A 22,531-nucleotide genomic window follows, 5' to 3' on the forward strand; every position below is an offset into this window, starting at 1 on the left:
ATATATTGTTACTGGGTTGAAATATCAGCTTTCATTCCACAAGTATTGCACAACAACCTATTACAGATGCCTTCGTGCATTTACTGATATACTTTCGAGTTTTTATTGACCAGCAGTTAATTTAATGCAGGTGTTTCAATACAGCTGTAATTCCACAGTTATTGTGATAGAAACTTTATTTCATTTACTTAATCAAGGTTAATACTTTACTCTTTCCTGCTTGTTGCAGTACATTTGCCAGTAGTCATTTATTGCAGTCCAGGTCTATGACCACACTCATTACAATACAATCAGAACTGTTTATATACCCAGTGGCAGTTAATGCTTTACTCTTTCTTGGTTATATGACTAGATTGGAAGATACATCTGTATTCACCCCACTCACAGTGCAACCTGGCCAGTCACCCTGCATGTGCCTCAATGTTGCAAGATCTCACTTCTGCAGCTGCTGGGAGAGAAGCACACCATTATGCATACCAGTTTAGCAGACATTCACTATTAAATATTGGTGAAACACAGGTAAACATACTTACACATTTGTGGAACACTGCCTGCCTGAAATTCTTGGACCCAGGTGTCCAAGAGAGTCCCCTTCCTTCTTTTCAGGTTGTCATGGTGGTGACCACACTACTCGCCTGTGCTGGGGATACCAGTTGCACTGGGAGGTCTCTTGCTAGCCCACCTCAAGCCTCTGCTTTGTACTCCGAAACTCAGTAACCACCCTGCATGAGCCGGACTTCATGGGTTGTGACTTGGAGTATAACCACAACCCTGGACTCCTTAATGCTCCACCATTGCACTCATAAGCATGTACACACTAAAACACATTCCATAGTATCAACATAGGTTGAACTCCAATGGATTCTGCAGTATTCCCACCAATTGCACTTTATATACCCTGTTTTCTCACACTTTAATGCCATTGGGCAATTTTTAAAATTGCAGTGCACTGCTTAGCACTGCTCAAACCAGCTGAGCTGAGCTCAGCAGTACTTCAACTGGGAATGCTTATCAGTGCACAAACCAGCTAAGCGGAGCTGTGCAGTGCCAGGCAGTGCTAAAACGAATCTTGTTTAAGCAGTGCATGGCACGGCTTAGCAGCATTTAGTGGAGCTTAGCTGAGTGCAGCACATCAATATTTAAAAATAATAATAAACATAATTTGTATTTGGAAAATAAATGCTTAATAAAACTTCTATGTACTCAGACTCTGCAGCTACTGCACATAAGACTGTCACTCTAACCATTTGACTACATGGGTGTGTAGAGTACTCCTGTAGTTTTACAAATATCTCTCACCTATGTTTAAGCACAGCTGAGCACCATGCACACCACACAAACCTGCTCAGCTATACTTAAACTTGACCTTTGTATTCATAATTAAATGTATCCAATTTCTATTTTTAAATTTCTGGCACATGTCCATTGCTACGCACCATGCTGCACAAACATAAAAAAATAAAACTAATGGGCACAGTATTTTTTCATATAAGGGGTGGCGTAAGCCACAATAATTTGGGCTAGGCTTATAAATGCCTTAGGGCAGATAGCCTAGTATAAACCTAAAAAATAAAAAAAACATACATTTAATACATATGCATACATTGATGTACTGCAATTTGACAGTGCAGGGGGTGTGTTACTCATCTCCAGACACAGTAACACACTCCCTACACTGATGCAATAACAGTGTTACATGGCTCTCCATCAGTAACACACCTTCATTAATATGCATGGCATGCTTATGAGGGGAAACTGCGTACAAAGCCTACTTCTGGGGGTTAGTCTTTACCAGCATGATACCTCATATTTTCAATTGACATTGTTTGCAAAGCATTGAAATCTCATGACTTAGTGAACCACAATAGAATTAATTGCACTTCTGTTATGTCTCTGTTATACATGAACATTTTTCAATATGTACAAGGAAAATGTTATATAATTTACTGTAACAATAGATAAGGGAATTGTTTTGCATCAAAGTATACAAAATATGCAAACTATTTTTAAAAATAAACATTTCAAAGCAGATACACAATTATTCCATTGTGTAAGTATAATAATAGCTTCAAGGGCAGGGGATATAATACTGGTCCTTGCAGGAGAAGCAAAGCCCCCACCCTGTGATGTCAAGCCTCAGAATATCACTGAATGGTAAGGGATACTGCCCACTACAACCCACCTGTTGTGCATAATCACTTGCGTGAAGCTGCTTGGTATTTGACAAAATTATAATTTGTAGCCTGTTGTGGGCTTAGAGAAAACAAATTGTTTAATGGCAAAATGCTGCTTTTCAGAAGTTATACTGCAGAATGCATCTATACTGGGATGAAGAGAACTCACAGGGAAGTCCTAAGAATGATCAAAGATTTTTTTGTCTCTTTTGCAGTAGCAAGCAATGTCCCTCCTTTTCACCCTCCTTTGTTAAATCCCACTTAATATAGTCAACTTTGTGTATGATATTCCTTGGGATAAAGGAGGAAAGGTGGCGACATAATTAACTTTTGTGCACCTGCCTTGGATGAGTGGATTTTTATTTTAGTGTATTTGTTCCACTGCTATGTATAAGTATTCATATTTAGTTTGGGGTACCTACAGTGAGCTCCTTTTATGCCCTGATACCTATAGCTGATGTTTAGTTAAAGCATTGCAGGTCTTTTGTGTGTGTGTGTGTGTGTGTGTGTGTGTGTGTGTGTGTGTGTGTGTGTGTGTGTGTGTTGTGGGATCTATGATAAGACATTGTGGCTTCCTATGTTGAGCTATAAAAGGTCATAACCAAAATGCCTAAACTGCAAAAATTCATAATCTTAACAAGTCAATGAACAACACTAAAGAAACACTACTAAGCAGTTACTTTTGTAAGAGGTCTTTGTCTTTTGCATCTTCCCAGAGAGAGGCTTTGACTCAAAATCTGATCTTTATATGTACTTTATCAAAGGAGAAACAAATTCAAGGAAAAGGGAAAACTGTTGAATAAGCAAGATGCTCACCTATTCTGTTCCTTCAAGTTGTTCAATCTCATAAATATAGCACTTGTACTAAAGCAAGCTCTAGTATCCTATGATGTCACCAGTGTGTACATACTATTGGATAGCTGTGATGTTCCGTGATACAGTGAAACAGCACATGATCAGTAACACTGCTTTCATGTGCATACAGCACATGATCAGTATCAGTGCTCTCATGTAGTGCATACAGCACATGATCAGCAACAGTGGTCTCATGTAGTGTATACAGCATGTGATCAGTAACAGTGTTCTCATGAAGTGCATACAGCAAACGATCAGTAACAGTGCTCTTGTGAAGTGCATACAGTACACGATCAGTAACGGTGCTCTTGTGAAGTGTATACAGCATATGATCAGTAACAGTGCTGTCATGTAGTGCATATAGCACATGAGAAGTAACAGTGCTGTCATGTAGTGCATACAGCAAATGATCAGTAACAGTGCTGTCATGTACTGCATGCAGCACTTTATCAGTAAACGTAGTGCATACATAACATGATCAGTAACAGTGCTTTCATGTAGTGCATACAGCACATAAACAGTAACAGTGCTCTCATGTAGTGCATACAGCACATGATCAGTGACAGTCCTGTCCTGTAGTGCATATAGCACATGATCAGTAACTGTGCTCTAACATAGTGCATACAGCACACAATCAGTAACAGTGCTCTAATGTAGTGCATACAATACATGATCAGAAACTGTGCTGTCCTGTAGTACTACAGTTACAGTGCTCTCATGTAGTGCATACATGGTCTGCTTAATTTTAGACATATTTCTCCTTTGTTAATGAACTTTAGAAACTCATTTGCATAGTTTAGCTGGTGTTAGCTTATTCATTTGGGTAGTTCTACTCATGTTTTCTGTTTATTAATCTGCAAGAAGAAAAAACGCTGCTCCAAAGCCATAAACGATATTTTAATAAACAAATGTAAGCACTTTTGTTTCCAATGCTACAGAAACATCATCAGACAAACCAAGGGAGCCTGCATAATTTTTTGCAGGGGGGTGCAAACCCAGAGCCCCTCCCACTACCCCCCACACACACACACACACACTGCCCCTCACCCCCACACAGCCATTTCAGTGTCCCATTACTTGGCTATTTCTCCCCATTTGCCATACACATTGTTCAAAACTCTATGTGCATACTGTTTTATACTTTACTTCTATGATATTACAGATATTTCGATTTAATTTACAAATTTTATAGCACAAACACTGATAGACATTTGCTAAATGAAGTAATAGTCTTACAATGAAAATAGACTTGGCATTAAAACTTCTCTACCTTTGAAAGTCACATTAACTGAAACAGCATTGAAACTCACATTCAAAGAACATGCATCTGGCCATTGGCAGGTTAAGTTTACCTTTGGGCTGTTTTCAAATCATTGGCCCCTTGCACACATTTTAGGACCACTCAAAAGTTCTTTAATACAATCAGGAAAGTGAATCAATTCTAATATATAATAATTGAATTATATCCCTTGTATAATACAGCACCACTTGATAGAATGCATTTTGAATTTATAGTTTTGAACATTTTCCCAGTAAGCAATGAAATAAAATATATGAACCAATAATGACAAACTGCCCAATTTCATTTCAACCATAAAAGGCCACTCAAACTTCTGTCATTACAATCCACCAATATCAGTCAATATGCACAATTTCTGCAGAAGTAAAAGTCATCTGAATAATTCCACATTATAGAGATCTGAAACTAATGAAGATGTTGTTGCTAGAAAACAACTTTATATTTCAGTATTTCATCTACAAATTCAATGCCTGTTGCCCTTGAAGAATAAATTGCCTACGTTAAATTTAAAAAAAATGGTAACCTGCATATTGCAATAGGGAATGGGTGGTAAGCTGAAAAACAAGTTCATAGTTATTAGGCATCTCATCTCATCCAAGGAGGACATACTCAAGACAGCAGCACTCCACCCCCTTAAAATACATATCTACATGTTGTGGGAGTAGAACCTATAGCCCTCTGTATCAAGATGCAAGTATGCTACCTGCTGTGCTACTAACACTGCTTTAAAATTCTATACCACAGTAGTGATAGCATTTGCGAAACAAAACAGTTGCACATTTTAAGCAGGCTTAGCATGAGCAGCAGTAACCTTTGCTTCCCTTGAAGTTTACAATTCAGTGAAAATGCACTTGAAAATAAATTCCACCTGCTAACTCTGACTAGGGCATTTCACTCTGTCTAACACACACCTCAACCTCTTAGTGCAAGAAAACTGGACAAAGCCTAAAATAAATAGGAGCAGATTATGAATATTGCTCTTATGAACTTAGAACATTGCTAGAATAACAGGAGTTATGTTAGTATGCATTTTTTCTAAAGGATATGACATCTAAAACTCAAATGTCTGTCATTATTTAGCAACTTCAATGCTTTTTAGGAGGAATATGGGGCAAAAATCTGGACATTCTCCAAAAACCTGGACAGCTGAGGGGTATGCTACCTCCTTCTTATACATACATACAAACACACGTACACACCATACCTCTCAATTTATTAATATAAGAAATCTGGACAAAGCCTGTTATAATGTTAGGGATAAAGGCCCTAAACTAGGGATACATTTAGAAAGTTGCTAGAATAAAAGGATTTGTGTTAGAATGCATTTTCTGAATGATATGAAGTCTGAAACTGAAATGCATATCATTATTTATTAACCAGCTATATTTAGATATAGTTGGTTGTCTCAGTACTCACCGTGGCTTGCATATTCTCCTCTCTTGAAAGGCCCACTCTGCTTAACTTGTGTATTATTTCCTTGATCACTTCACCGTGGGAAGCAAGGCAGCTTCATCACTAGTGTGTGTACAAAATATAATACCTTCAATGAGTCTTGCAAGAAATCACATGCAATCATCATGGCGAGAATGTTCTATTGAAGATGCTGCCAATTTTTCTCATACACGATTATGACAGAAGCCAGGAAGAACTGTTATTCCACAGCTAGATGCAGTAGGAGCTAAACAAATTGCAGAGAACCGAAATAAATTGGAACCAATTTTATCTGTCATTATTTAATGTGCAATAATTGGATGGGAAATAGGAAATTCACCCCAAGGATCACTTCTGTTGCTCTGCTTGACAGGGGCACAGGAAAATAATTTTCTTGGATGGCGAAAGCCTGGGAACATTTTTGGCTAGGCTTATATAGGCCCTAGGGCCAATAGCCTAGTACCTACCTATAAACCTATGAACCCATGACATTCCTCTCAGTGGAAAAGAAGGCTCTGGTGGAACTTTTTGTTACTTGGTAGATTTTTGTATTGAAGCTGGTGACACAATATTGAAACAGCAAATTGAAAAAGCTGCAGGAAATGCTTGGTACACATTCCATAGGGTGCAAAATGAGCTGTTGGCAGAATACAAACACGTACTTCGAAAGGAGATTGTTTGTGCAGCAAACAGGGCATTTAGATTTAGTGTATTGGCAGATGAAGCTGCAGCTATCTCAGACAATGAGCAGTTGTCATTGGGCATTCAGTTTGCTGATGATGACTGTATTTGAGAAGAGCTTACAGTTTTTGTTCCCATTGTTGTGAGAGATGCACAGTCTGTATCAAATGTCATTGTAAGTGAATGCATAAACTACGGTCTAGACCTGGAAAAATTACTCAGACAAGGCTATGATGGCTGCTCCATAATGGCAAGCATCCAGAATGGTGTTCAGGCAAAAATTTGTGAAAAGTATCCAAAAGCAGCCTTTATCCACTGCACATCTCACAGACTAAACCTTGTAGTCAATGATCTGAATGATGTTCCTGAAATACCTAGTGCTGCTGGTGTTATCAAGAAGATTATTTTTTCCATGACAGTCCAAAATGACAAGCATTGGTACCAAATATACCTCTTCTGTGTGAGACATGATGGACCGAGAAATATAAATCCATTTGTGTGTTTAGTCAGAACTTTGAGAAAATATTTGACTGCCTGGCTAATCTTCAGAAGAGCTCTGCTGGTGAAACCCGACAAAATGCACATATGTTACTCAGTGCTTGCTCTTCATGCACATTTCTGATTTCTCTCTTCATTATTGCAAATTACTCATCAGTTCTTGAGCCTGTTGCCCAGATGTTTCAGTCTGTTCAACTTGATATAGTAAAGGCTCAACAACACATCAACACACTCATTGAAATATTCAAGGAGCACCGCAACAATGCTGAAGAGCACTTTAGGAATGACATTCTCAGTAAGGCAGGATCACTAGCAGATAAACTTGATATTGAGTTAGTGTTGCCAAGGATTTGCAGTCGACACACCAAGCAAACACATTAGGTGTGGATTTTGAGAGTTATTACAGAACAAGTATTTATATTCCCTATCTTGACTCATTAGTTTCTTCACTGACGTCTTGCTTTTCCACTATTAACACTGCTCAGTTCAACTTATTTTATCTGCATCTTAAAATGATGCAAAACCTACAACGTGAAGAATTCTGAAAACGAATTGCCATCAGTAATGAACTATATCATATTGCTACTATATCTGAATGCTCGCTTCTTGTCTGATGCATTGGCTTTGAAGTTATAAGACAACCTAAAGAATCCAATGGGCTACTACTACCTTTGTAGTCAATATCTTGCAGATCTTCTATCAGTGATGTTACTGAACAAAAACAAAAAAAAAAGTGTCAGGTATGGGATTAAAAAAAAAATATTTTCTGATGTGTTTCAGCTACACCAATGATTAACATGTGCATCATGCTAACCTGACAACAACAAAAAATAAATACATAAAACTAGTTGATTTTTGCTTTTGTACATGTTTATGTAAGGAAGACTTAATACTGTAGTAAGCAACATCATACCTCTCAACTGAACAAATTTTCGCAAAATGTCCAGATTTGTGCCTCATATTTTTTGTGTGTTCCTCCTAAAATCTGTACTTTTCTGGCAAATAGCTGAGGATTGAGGTCCTTAAATAATGATAAACATTTGAGTTGAAGACTCCACATCCTTCAGCAATTTCATGCTAATGCAAAACCTATTATTCTATCAACTTTCTAAGTTTGTAAGAGCAATATTTAAAATCTTTCCCTACTTGTTCCCCCATCATTTTAATCTTTGTCCAGATTTTTTGCTCTAAGAGGTTGAGACTGAGGTATGACTTCTGGATAGAAATATGTGTTTTATGCACAGTCTTCACAGTTTCCCTTAAAATGTCAATGAATCTCACATGAACTTGTCTATATCCTCCTGCTTTGACAATATGGCTAGCGTTTTTTAGTTTTTCCTTTCTTGTCTTATCTTTAGTACATCTTCAACATTATCTCTACTAAACATACTGTGAACAATCATATGTTACTACCTACTATACTTTTAATTGTATGTCTAAACCACTACGCTTATGTAAATGTCTTATGCAATCATATATCTGCTACATTTTATAACTGTGTAAACCACAATGCTAACATTAATATCTTATGTATAGTATGTTAGCAATTGTTCTGGAGCTTTTCTCCCTGGGCCTCTGCTGAAAACGGACAGCTTTGTCCAGTCGGACCTCCCCGGTAAGCAAATGTAAAATAAAAAAAAAAATCTCACCTTTATGTGGATTAAAAAAAAAAAGAAAAGTACGTCATGTAACAGAAACCAAACAATGGCCCTCTATGAATTTACTATACTATTCTGTAACTGAATGCACATTACTTAATGTTAACTGATAAAAAAATTAAATAAAAATACAGTATGACAGGGGAAGTAGATAATGCTTTATGATTTGTAAACTGCTCATAACTTGTCACAATCCTTGAAGTGTATAAAACACCGCTTTCTAACCTTTAGAGTCCAGAAAACAGCTTTTTTTGATAAGCAGTAATAAAGAATCCAGCATATAATAAAAATGCATACACACCAGAACATAACAGTTAAACATACTGTGCATGTCTCTCTGCATATCTGTAAATTAGTAAGCCATGTCTTTTTAAACCTGTAGTAAATGTTATGTTCTCCATGATAGAGTTATATATGTAGTTCTTTGCATACTCTCACCTTAGTAAACATCTTTGGAGTTACTTTGCAATATGCTTAAATCAAAACTACTTGCAGAAGACCATGTTAATCCATCCTGAATGCGACCAATACAACACTTCATGAAAATATCTATTAATCTACTAAGAAAACAGATTTCTGTCTCAAAGTAAGAAGTAATTAAAAACAGTTAATAACAACAACTCCCCCTCTTATGTCTGACATCCTGTGATTTATAATGCTAGCCGCTCTCCAAAAAAATATTTATGTTTGGGACTTTCTTATCAATTAAGGTAGAATGAAATCACCAGCAAAAATCAGCACTCCTTGAAGATGTAACAACAATGCAAACAGCACAACATAATTCTCCTGATAAGTACTGCAAAATATTCTATTTGCCATTTCCTATTTAACCAACTGCATATAGGCAGAAGCTGGAACACAGAGGTGAAGCAATCAATACCTTTATTTGGCCAAGATGGGTTTTACAATGCATCTACTGGAGCTTCACCTTCAACAGGGTCAGGCAACAACTACTAAATAAACAAAACCGTATGTTTAATAAAATAAACAGATCTAATGCCACCACATTTCATATTTTGAAAGTTTACTATTCCAAATACTAACCCATCTCTAAACTTGAGTGCAGCGTCGTATTCTAAGGAAAAAAAAATCTAAAATATATTTATTCAGAAAGAGTAACAAACTATAAAATGTAACCAGCAGCCAATGTCTTGTCACATCAGGACAAAGTCCAATAAAAGGTGTTCCAAATTTTAAACCAAATTATTTATACGTAGCACAATTGAAGTTACGGAAACTCCCAATCCCACAGTGTCTGAAAACTTTTGAACTTAGGGTGCATACATGCATACTTTAAATAAAAATACTAATAACTACATGTAAACATTTGAAATATGCACAGATAGAAAACAGTAGCACAACTCAACAATTCAATCTGGTGCAGGCTTTTATTTCAGCAGACCGCAAAAAGTTCAGGTGTACATCATAACACTCCAGCTGGAACTAATTGTTAACGGTTGTGGCACAGCTCTCTAACAAGGGGTGGACACAGGAGCAGAGCAGAAGTATTACATACTACTACAGAAATAACGTGTGACGTCTGACAGGCCAAAATTAATTCAGACAGCAGTTATACCTTCGGTAAGGCCACCTCCAGGCAGGCAATAGTTAACATGGATGCAGATGCCACTCTATCCCTAATGGCTGATAGCTCCATAAAAAAAAGTAAACTGACAGTATCGTTCTCTCACAACATGCAACAAAAATGTGCAACAGGCAACTAGGACACATCTATGTTCTAGTTTCAATTGTTAAAATATATACATTTACACAATTACAATAGTTTACATACATTTCTATTCTAAGCTGGCTGGGCATGCTGTGTTACATTTTAGCTCAGTACTTTACACCTTTACACACACACTTCTGTATGAATCATATCAATATTCACAAATGACATAGACGTATTTACAAAATTCCAGATATCCCAAAAACACACAAACCTTTGAAACACCACCAGAAGGAATAAACCAAAATCCACAAAGCACACTTTGTGGATTTTGGTTTATTCCTTCTGGTGGTGTTTCAAAAATTCCAGATATCTCGGCTGTCAGTATTTCCTTTTGTGACAGCATATTTTCCCCTTTCTCCAATTTTATGCAAACTGAGTTAGTATACATAACAGATTTACATTGGGGTATGGGGGGGGGGTTCCTCTTCAAACTACTTATTGTATTCTGTTTGCCATTTTATATAGACATTATTTTGGAGCGCAATTTTGATATTGTTAGATGTTTCAGTTATTGCATTTCTGCAATGTTTTTTGTCTGTACTGGAGCTTTTTTTTTTAAAACAGGCTTTCACCAAAAATTGATGACAACCCTTACTGTTTGAGCTGTTATCTCTACCGTACCAGGCTTAATGTTTGTTGTTATAATATTATCAGAGGTGCAAGAGGCTTGTGTGCCATCTGAAGAATTAATCGTGTCATTTGATTCAGTTGAAGTCCACTGTTGTTGAAACTAATGTGCAACTTCTGCAGCAGTTTTGTAGTGCTATCTGAGCAGTTAATAAGCACTGAATTATCTTCATTTTCCTGTAATTATACACCTATATAATAATGCATATTGTTGGGGGGACATAGTTTGCATGGAAGGAGACACAGTAATTACCCTTACTACCTCACAGCACCTGTTTCCTGATTCCTTGCTGGGATGCTTTTTTCTGTTAATAAATCCAATAACCACGGAAGCAGTTCACCAGCGATGACCAACACACTTTATTGCAAGCACAGAAAACAAATCACTGCAAAACGTAAACGCTGTTAACATCCACCAATGCGTTTTCGTCTCCACAAACATGGCTTTTTTCTGTTAGAGTTTGTATGACTTCTCTGTGTTAGTATGGGTTTTCACTGGCTGAATCCGTTTTGCCGTTTACTTCCATATCGCAAAGACATGCTGTGAACTAGAGAAACTCCAAATGGTCCATAGTTATGCATGTTGCATTGAGTGTGTGTGTGTGTGTGTGTGTGTGTGTGTGTGTGTGTGTGTGTGTGTGTGTGTGTGTGTGTGTGTGCTGACAACATTCCCTGCTCATGAAAAAAAGCTACTCCTTTTACACGAGAAAGCAATAGTTCATATCAGTCACACCTACATATACTTCTTAGGTAGAAAAAGACAGATAGTTCATTCCATCCAAAGGTGCTTGTTTTATAAATAACTGCCTCTTCTACTATATTTCATTAATTTTTGTACTGACATGAGCAAATATTGTACTGTGTTTAACTTTGCTGCTCCACTGTGAAACATATCTGCCTGGTTGGCTCATATTACTAAAGCATCCCATAACTATTTTCTCTTTTTTATTCATAGAAATGTTCTTACTAAATCTATCTGAATGTGAAAATAAACTTTATGAAAAATACTGTCTAGTACCTATAGAAGCCTTACATTAGGTCTGCATTAATGTTTCCCCACTTTGCATTTTTTCTGATTAACAATTCATTAAATTTTATTTTATAAGTCTGTCTTTAAGCAAGTATATTGGGCTGTATTTTTTCTTCCTTTCACACTTAATTAAAACATGAACATTAATGGGGCATAATGCTGTGATTTAGAAATTGACAATATTCTGAACTTAATTTCTAAGCAACACAGTGATATGCAACACATTAAATTATGCAGATGCAGTTTATGTGACAGGCAAAATAGAAAGAAGCTGTAGTTCAGTTTTTTTTTTAACCATTCATGTGTAATGCCTTCAGATTATTCAGTATTAACTGAGTATTGTACAATGTTTTAAATCATGCTGGTGCAATCTCTTTGACAGATAAACTGAACTGTTATCTTCACTCTATTTTCCATTTGAATTCTTCATGTTTACTGTTTTCAGATTATTCAGTTTGTTTGTGTCTTTCGGCTTTTGTTTGTGTCTTTCGGCTTTTTCCCGGTTAGGGGTCGCCACAACGGAACTCCGGTCCGCTAATGATTGGCAGTAGATTTTTACGTACTGGCTTGCCGGGCCTAATGCACAACCTTCAACAAAGGAACGCCCATTCATGCATGTCGCCACACAGAAGACGCTCTAACTGAGAATCGAACGGGCAACGTCTAACTGTGAGGCGACACATATACATATTAGCTGTTTTAAGTATTACATTGATTTTTGTCAATATGTACTCAAGAGCACATTTGCTAAACTGCTCATTTTATTTTTACTACTTAATTGATATATAAATTAACTACACCACATGTAAGTGCATTTTATTCTAAAGAAAAAAAATATAAACAAGTGACAAAACACACATGAACACAGTCACACTCCACTAATCATTACTAAATACTTGTTGTATGTATTTGATTAGTTGGATGCAGGTCTTGTCTTATTCACTTGATTCCTTTCTTGGACTTTGTCCTCAGCGGCCACTTAATTTAATGAGCACCTTGTATTGCCAGCCAGAGAGTTAAGAGATGATGTTATCCAACTGCCTGAACATCTCATTTGTTTTATTTTTCTTTTTTGTCAATTCATTTGCTTGAGTGAATCTTTGACCAACTCCTTTGCACTGTTTTAGGCCTAATGGCCAGTATAACACTATAAATATAATGGACTTTTTTATCATATATATTGCGACTGTCTAGTTCTGAGAAATAATGACCAGCTTTGCAGAGAAAGTAAACCATGCTTCTGCTCCTACTCAGAAGACCGTGTCCCTAACAGCTGCAAGTGATCCCATAACTGCATGTAAGTCAGCCAAAAAGTCTGGAACCATCTTTAGCTGGTCTGTGCCTATATTTGAAATTTCGTTTTTTGTGCTGCTTTTAATATTCACTATATTGTTTTAAAAGAACATTTAGCAACAACGCCTGGACCTTTAGCTTACCTGCCTGGATTTACTCAAATATTGATTTCATTCAACCTGCCTTCTTAACTCATCATGAGTCTCCAGGCCTTAATTTGTCTAAACATAAAATCTTCTAATTGATATTGTTGGGTTGATTCTTCATTATTACTAATTCATATATCTGCCCTTCTTACTTTATTACTAAGCATATAGTTTTCCTCCTATGGGTTGTTAAGTCATCCCCTGCTTTAAGCCTTGTATAACAGATGATGTTAAGTTGTCTATCTCGCCTTTATTCTTGCTGGTTGGGTTCAGAGCCGATCCTCGGCTCCGACTCTGCCATCTTCAAAAGCTCGAGAGCTGCATACTGGCTCAAGGCCACCCCATATCCCATGATGCCTGGCGCTAGATACCCAGATCTCGTTTGCCGCTTCTGCTGCAAGGTTGTCTATTGGCTCAGGTCGTATATTTTCATTATTTAATAGTTTTTTGATCAGTATTGATAGCTCGTTAGTGTTGATTGTTTAGACTAGTTAATCTTTAGATATATAGATACTGGTAATTTTCTTTTTCAAACTTCCCCTATCCCATCAGAAAACTCATTTTAGTTAAGAGAGTTTTCCCCTTCCCCCTCTCTCTTTTCTGAAGTAGCCGTTTAAGTTAGAGGCTAACCTATTTTTCTAAAAAATATATATATATATATATATATATATATATATATATATATATATATATATATATATCCTATTTAGTTCTTTCACTGTTTTTGGGTGTGGTAACTTTGTGTGTGTGTGTGCTTTTTTTTTTATATTTACTATACTTAAATTGTTATAGCAGTGTATTGTGTGTGGTATCCCTTTTTTAAGTATGTCCAAGGTTACCAAGGTGTCTGGGTTCAAGAAGTGTGATTCATGCTGTCAAAAGATGTCTCTGACAGATGGTCACACTTCTTGTGTCTATTGTCTCGGCGCCATGCACCTGCAGGACTCTTGTTCAGTTTGCCATGCCTTCAGCCCAAGAGTCCTGCAGGTGCGTAAAAATAAGTTAAATCCTATGTGGATTACTCAAGCAGGATTCACCGGCAAAGACTCCATCAAAATCTGTGGCTCCCAGATCGGAGCCGTCGATGGGTGAAGCTGTTTCTTCAGCCTCTGTTCCGGCCGGAACTGATTTACCTGCCTCCCAGTCGGTTCTGACTCCCCCTTCAGAGCCGACTGGGAGTCGAAAGAGATCTAGGTCTCCCTCCCTGGAGTCGATACGCTTGGCTCCTAGGTCTCCTTTGCTCCAATTGGAGCACAGTCATCGATCCCACTCTTCTCAGTCCTCAAGACTATCCGATCATGACTTGGAGAGAGTGGTCAGTAGGCTATTAAAATCGCAGGCCCTAGCAAAAATTTTATCCAGCCCCCGTCATCAGGTGTCGGCTCCATGCATATCTGCTGTCATTCCTCCTCCAACTCCTTCCTTGAGCTCAGAGCCAGAGTTCGGAGGGGTTCGAGTCATGGAACCATTGGTACTGATACCTTCTGCTTCAATTCTGTCGTCAGCTCCGATCGCTTCTTTGGTACCTCCTTGGAAGGATCTGGGTGCCGAGCCTCCCTCGTCGGCTCCGAGGGGGCGAGTGGCATCAGACCCTTGTCTGACCCCGTTCTCCCTCTCGGAGCTTCGGCACAGGTGAGCTTGACTCCTACGTCGGCTTCGGAGCCGTCCCCCTCGGTGTGGAGAGGGATTCTGGTCTGTTCAGAGCCGGAGCCTTCTCGGCATCCGAGCAGGGATGCCTTCAAGGTCATGAGGAGCGTGCTGGCTCCTGAGTCAGCTCCACGATCATCCCCACTGGCTCCTCCCACTATGGTACCTGCGTCTGCCTCTGTCCCTCCTCCAGACATAAAGCGTGGGGAACCAACACTCCAGAGCACCCCAGGGCACCCCATTGGGTGTATCTTCCTCTTCTGAGGCCTCCCCTGATCATTCAGATGAGCCGCGTCGTAACTCAAACCCAGGACTCAAACAACAAATCAGCTTAACATGAGTTTTATAATGCTGTTATCTTGAAACATTCAAATGTTAGTAATGGTAACTTAACCCAAGCAGTGTAAAGAACTCCTAAAGAAGCTGAATTGTAAATGCATAGTGAACACGTAATTCTTTCTTGAACTTCACTGATTATACACACCTACCTCTCGCTTCATCCACACAATCCAAACGTCCTCTGGAATTCAAATTCCCAGCAGGCGCAAAAGACAAAGACGTAAACCATCAGTCGCACAGACACAGAAGACAAAAACAGGTTGCAAACACCTGTTGTGTCTGTGCGACTGGACGGGACGCAAAGGGCATTCTTAAAGAGGAACACCGTTTTAAAAAAAAATAAATTTTTTTTTTTAAATTAAAATACAATGAATTTCTCGGCCAGCCGGTTCTAGGGGGGTGCAAGTGCACCCCCTTGTACCTGCCTGCAGGCGCCCTTGAAACTAACAGATACACTACCTCACATCCTTTAAATACCATAAAAACATCACTTCCTTAAGGGATTAACCTCACTTCCTTGCGGGGGTGAAGCCCCTGATTTTTTCATACTTGGATACAGAATTTTGGAAAATTAAGTCATATCTTTTCATCTATGTCAATATTTAAAAACTGCAAGACAAATACATTTTATTTAAAATATAGCTTTTATTTCCACATAAAAGAAACAAGTTTCTTGGGTTACTAAATCACTGTAAGAAGCACCAGACTTATAAAACTGAAGCATAAAGAGACCCTACCAATCAAAGAGCAGTAAACAGTTAATGAGAATACACAAAAACATCTCAAATGATTACTAGATGAAAAAATATGTATAAATATAAGTATAAAAATATAACAATGATGACTTCATATAGATATAAATGATGTATCCTTGTAACACCAGTTTCATTGTTGAGCTCATTTTTCACCCACTTGGGATAATAATCATATGAAATGTTGGGACCCACTTCAGTGAGTTCCAAAATATTGAGACTGAATAGTCAGATAAACAACTCGCATGTACAAGTACAAGATAATTTCTTGGAATATATCCTTCTCTCTGAGGTATGGAGATCTCAGAGTTATATATTATTTTTATTTTTATTTTACGTTTGTTAACTGGGAAAGTCCTACTGGACACAGGTCCTTTTTCAGTGGATGCCCTGGGAGAAAAGCTCCTTACACAAGATACTAATTCCGGATAAAAATATGATACAAGTTACAGTTTGAAAAAACAATGATAATGACAACATACAATAGCAATACAGCAATTGTAAATTGATTCAAATTGTAGTTAGATAAATAGAGTAGAAATAACAGCATGCAATGAATATCACAGTGATACAGACAGTGTGACAGTAGTTCCAGTTGATGAGTGGTAGAGATTATAGTGTATACAGAGTAATCCAATTTAAGAGTTTTATAATTTGTGGTCAGAGATGACCCCAATGATGTACATTTTAGGTGTCAACACTATACATAGACTTATCTGTGAGGGATATGATACAAGTCCTGTTGGAATTACCTACTAACTCTAAATTGGAGAAGCATTTGAACACTGGAAATTCTTAGTCTTGTTGATGTATAGTATTGCATAATGAACAGGAATTCAGAAATCAGAGTCTCAGAGAGACTGAGGTTAGTACTTTGATAAGCTGATGCAAGTTGCTTAGATGGATACAGAAGTTGAGGGGTGAGTTAACCAGGGCTGGTGCAGGACATAGCCACTTATCTGACAAATATGTTTTAAGCATTTGTTTAAACTTTGTTAAGGAAGAATGGGATACTATATTGTGGATCAGAGTGTTCCATTTTTTTTATATAAAGTAGGAGAAGAGGGAATCGCCAGCTGTGTTGTTGGTATTTGTTACCTGTAGTAGTATTCTATCACTTGAGTGGAGTGGTCTTCTGATGGACTTTGACTGTATTAAATTTTGGAGGGCATGGTTTTGTAATGGTTGGTGAAGGATTTTGTGTGCAAAAGTTAGTTGATTGTGGAGGAGGAGATGGGGGTGTTAGAGCCTATTAAGTTGTTTAAGAGATGAACAATGATGTGACCTGAAAGGAAAGTCTGTGGCAAACTTGCTATTTTATTGTAGCAGGAATCAAGTTTAGTTATTTCAGTTTTTCTCAAGCTTGTGAGTACTGGGGAGGCATAGAGGAGCATAGATATGAGATGGGTACATGCAATGGTGGATTTGGCCTGTTTAGTAAGGAATTGTTTATTTCTGTAGAGAACACCTATTTTATGCACTTCGTTAATGGTCTGGGAGATATGGATGTCAAATTTTGTATTACAATAAATTTCAACACCTAGAAGATCAGTGTGAGTTACAGGAGAAATGATAGTTTTGTTCTTGGGCATAATGTTGAAGGAAGGGCTTGATGTGGGGGATCTTGTTGGGTTAAATAGAAGAAGTTTTAGTTTTGTTTGGGTTTAGAATCAACCTGGAATTTGTGAGCCATTCTTCAACCAAGAGAAAGGATTGTTGCGTAATTGAATTGAGCTCCTGTAGGGATGAGGCAGAACAGATTAAGGCTGGGACATCTGCATATTGGATAACTGAAGCCTGTAGAGTGGAAGTATGTAGATTGTTAGTAAAAAAAGGAAAAGACTAGGGGTCCTAGAATGGAGCCTTGGGGAACTCCGATTGTAACAGGTAGAAGAGAGGCGAGGTTGTTCTGCCATTGGACAGCCTGCTGGTGACCTGATAAATAGCTTTGAAACCAGGAGATAGAAGGTTGACTGATATTAAACTCAGAAAGAACTTGGATAAGCTTACTATATGTGACCATATCATAAGCTTTGTAAAGGTCAAGAAGGATAGCAGATACAAACTTTCCATTATTTCTGTGGTGGTTTACTGCATTTTTGAAGGCCATTAATGCAGTAGTGGTGCTATGGGAGGGGATGAAGGCCATGCTGGGTGTTTGTTATAAGTCTGTGAGTGTTTAAGTAATCCATAATTTGTGTACACATCTTTCTAGGATTTTGGATAGAGAAGATACTATGGGTATGGGAAAATAATTAATCAATTCTGTAGAATTACCACTTTTGTGTAGGGGTGTTACGTGGGAGATTTTCCAAATGTCAGTTACTTTGGTTTTGGATATGGCTCTATTGATAAGGATGGCTACAGGGTAGGCTATTGCACTGGCAGCAATTTGCAGAAATTCTACAAGAAGTTGGTCAGTGGCTAGGATTGTGGGTTTAAGATCTTTAAGCAATTTTTTTATGTTGTTGATGGAGACTGGTTTGAATGTAAATGATGCACTGTTAGTGTTAGTTTTGGGTGGTTCATTGGTGGGGGGGGGTTAGAATATTAGATAAGGTAGTTATGGTTTCAGTGAAATATTTGTTGAATTGGGTAGCTATGTTTTCAGTGGTGTTATTGCTTGATGGGGAGGGTGTGGTGGTTTTTCCTGGAAGGATAATATTGTTAATGGCTGCCCAGAACTTTTATTTATTTATTTTATTTATTTACAGTTTGTTTACTGGAAAAGTCCATTGGGCCAAAATGAGCCTGTTTTCAATGGAGGCCTGAGGAGAAAAGTTCCTTATACAGTTTTACAATAGAAAAATCCACAAATATACAAATTCTTACACAGTTTAAGGAATAATAGAATCAAAAGACTTTTGAGGGTTTTTGTGATGCTTCACTTGTATATTCTGCTAGTAATTAATTTTATTTTTTTAACTGATTTTTTGCTTTATTCAGGAGATCTAAGTATGATTGTTTTGATGCTTGGGATCTGATAGAATGCCAGAGGTTCCAGACTTTATCTTTAGTTACTAGTAGTGATCTAGTCTCTTTAGTTAGCCAGGGTGTGGCCTTTGATTTGGTTTTTGGAGGTGCATGTTTGTTCAGGATATTTAAAAAAGTGGTTTTAAAGAATTGAACTGCTTCATCTAGAGGTAGTTACTTTAGAGGTGTCCAGTTATAGGTTTATAAGGCGGATAAGAAATTGTTGGCATTAAAATGTTTTTTTTTCTTATCAGATAGTAGGATACTTGTTTGTTATGATGAAACCGGTTGGTTGAGGGTCACTCAGGCTGTCAGGGAGGCAGTCAGACTGAAAGGATTGGGTAGGTCTGTTTATAAGTATCCAATCAAAGGTCTATTCCTTTTTGGTTACCTTAGCAATTCTAGTGGGGGATTGGATGATTTGAGTGAATCCATATAGGTTGACAAAATTTGAAGGGTTTACAGAGGAGCAGTTACCTAGTCAATATTGAAGTCACCCAGAAAGATAGTTTCCTGTGGTATTGAGTTGGAAGTCCAATTAAGTATGTTTTCCAGTGTGTATATATATATATATATATATATATATATATATATATATATATATATATATATATATATATATTGTTTCCTGGAGGGATATAACATCCAATTCCGTTTATGAATGTTCTGGAGTTAATTTCTAATTTGGAGAATATTATTTCTGTGCTATCGAAATTGGTAATAGTCAGATATAGAGCCATTATGTTTAGGTTGTTTTTAAATAAGATTGTTACCCCACCTCATTTTTTTGGCTAATCTCTCTTTGCACAAGATATTGCATCCAGAAGGAAGAATCTCGTTGTTACTGTTTATTGATTTTAACCAAGTCTCAGTACTACAATATCAGGCGTGTACAGAGAGAAATTAGCATGTAGATTGTGGACCTTGTTTATTATGCTCCTGACATTAATGTTAAGAATTAGCAGATCAGAGGTACTGTGATGGATTAAGGAGCTAGTAGAAGGTGGTAAATGAGTAGGGGTGGCATTATGCTGATGACCTACATTGGGTCCTGGGTGTGGTGGATGTCCCTGGAAAGTTGCAGTTGAGTAATATGAAGCAGGCGTTATTGGAGTTTAAATATGAGTTTTGTGTGTTTGAGAGAAGTATGAGTTTTTGGATTTAGTTGGAGGAATTTAATAGGAAGGTACTCTATACCGATAGTATTGTAGAGATTTGGGGCTATAGTGGTCTTGTGAGGTATTGGTTTGTGGAGATGGAATGTTGCATGTAGAGGAGGGTAAGTGTGATTGTGTAGGTTAGTATGATAGGAAGTCAGGTAAGAGCAGAATATTAGTAGTGCAGAGGTGAGAGTGTGGAAGGTGAGTGAGAGAAAGAGTCTGGTATTAAGGAGAAGCACTTTTAGGTGAAATGTATAGTTTTAAAATAGGATCAGGGTGTTGCAGAGTGTCAATGAAGAGAATAATGATAGGTAAGAAAGGATAAAGATGGGATTATATGGTTAGTGATAGTGATATAGATAGTGGTGTGGTGGAGACAAGTGTGAAAGGAAAGGGTCAGTAATGAAGTGGAGAGGTAGTGGTAGAAGGGTGTCAAATGTTAAGGTGGAAGTGATGGTTGTTTTCTGTGCTTGCTGTGCTAAACAGACAGTGAGGTAGATTATAGGAGTGAGTAGTAATTAGATGATAATGTGTGTTATTAGTGTGTGTGTTTGTATGGGTGGAATTTTTTTGTGGAGAAGGTACTGGCATATGATTAGTTGAGTGTGATGTGGATGTAGGTATGTAAGTATAAGTGTTCATGAAGTAGGGGTGGGTGGGAATGTGGGTAGGGTAGGGGAGCGGAGTGAGCCTGAGTGTAGCAAGGTTAAATGGAGCGGATATGTGAAACAATCAGTAAGCTTTTTCATACAATATGACTTTTACCTGGTCCTGAATTTCTATGTTTGTTTAATGTGATAAGTTTGAACAGGGGGTTCTAGTAATGTTCAAAGTACTAGGTTTGTGTAGGGGTTCCACAAACAAGAAATGATAGAGTGACTGAACTAATTAGCTGAAACTCCACAACTGACATGCTGTTTATGTACAAGACAAATAAATTATGGAAGCGGGGGGATGGCCTTGGCTTCATTTTAGAAAAGGGAGCTGAGAATAAAAAGATGAAGACTTGGTAGCTGAATGGACTAAAACCCATACAGCAAACCAGCACCTTACATTTAGGCAAGATTGGAGGGGGGGCTAAGCTATATCCGGTGATGTGCTGAGAATAACTATGGGCACAATCCAGAAACAAGTTCACATTGCCCATATCTAAAGTCCATATACATCAATTAGTTCTGATTTCCCCATCTGTGCACTAACTCATGGGGGGCTTTCTCTCCACAACTTGCCCCCTGTAAAAAACAAATTTAAAGGAGAAGGGTGATATTTAATATTTACTCTTCTAGTGCATTTTTGGTCGTTTTGTTTTGGAGTGTCAGCACTCAGTGTTATGAGTGCTGACATTTCAATATGGAACCCCTTGGGATGCAGTTTTTCACATGAGAAAATGTTGTTTTGCTTCCATGTATAACATAATTTGTTTACTCTCTAAATACAGTTTAATATCTGGTAAGCAGTATATAAGAAAGAACCATAACTGTGATGGATCAGAGCAGTGTGCCTGCATAAAAAGCTGTGTCACTGGACTAGTGGTACAGCAACTGTGAATGTCTTTTAGGTATTCCAGGATCTCAACCCTTATTTGTCTGGAGATTTTTCCAATGTATTACAAAAGCAGGGATATCTAGGTCCATAAACAATTTCAGTTTGGTGACATTTATGATGTTAATGTGGAAAACATGTTTGCTCATTAATAAACTGTGTGTTGCTGCTATCCTGTTGTGGGCAGACTCAGCCCTCTTTACAGTGTCCAGTGAATTGGTTCAGAGCTGGATTAGGGAACATCCCAGAATGAACAGGATGGCCCATGACAGAGGGAGAACTGAACTATGAAACTTGGGGAGAGTTTCTTAACAAACTACATAAAATATTGATACTTAATACAATGTGCAAATGTTTTTAACAATTCTGGTAACTCCCTGAATGAAACAAAATAGAGGTTCATTCTTTCCGAGCCTTGACATGCACACACCTCACTATGTACTGAGAATATATGTACAAGGGGCTGTGTCTGGAGACTGTCCCTTCACTTCCACAAGAGACATTCCCATTAAGCAGCCTTGCTTCTCCCCACATGACATAAATGACAGATTCCCTAGTCTTCACCAGGGAAACTACACTGCTCAGTGTACTCCCAGGTATACACACACCCCTCTGGCCACTGAGGAGAGGAGAATGTGTGATGTTCATTCACCCCCCCCCCCCACCCACCTGGATTTTGCACTGCTGAAAGTG

At 37.9% G+C, this 22,531-nt stretch overlaps 1 protein-coding gene across 13 annotated transcripts in view; it reads left to right on the forward strand.

Moving 5' to 3' along the window:
• OTOF (otoferlin) overlaps positions 1-22,531 on the forward strand; it is a 2,911,272-nt gene that overhangs the window by 294,642 nt on the left and 2,594,099 nt on the right. The window lies entirely within an intron of this gene.

Source organism: Protopterus annectens, chromosome 2.part1 (assembly GCF_019279795.1).
Source record: "Protopterus annectens isolate FY-2018-M chromosome 2.part1, PAN1.0, whole genome shotgun sequence".
Lineage (NCBI taxonomy): Eukaryota > Metazoa > Chordata > Ceratodontiformes > Protopteridae > Protopterus > Protopterus annectens.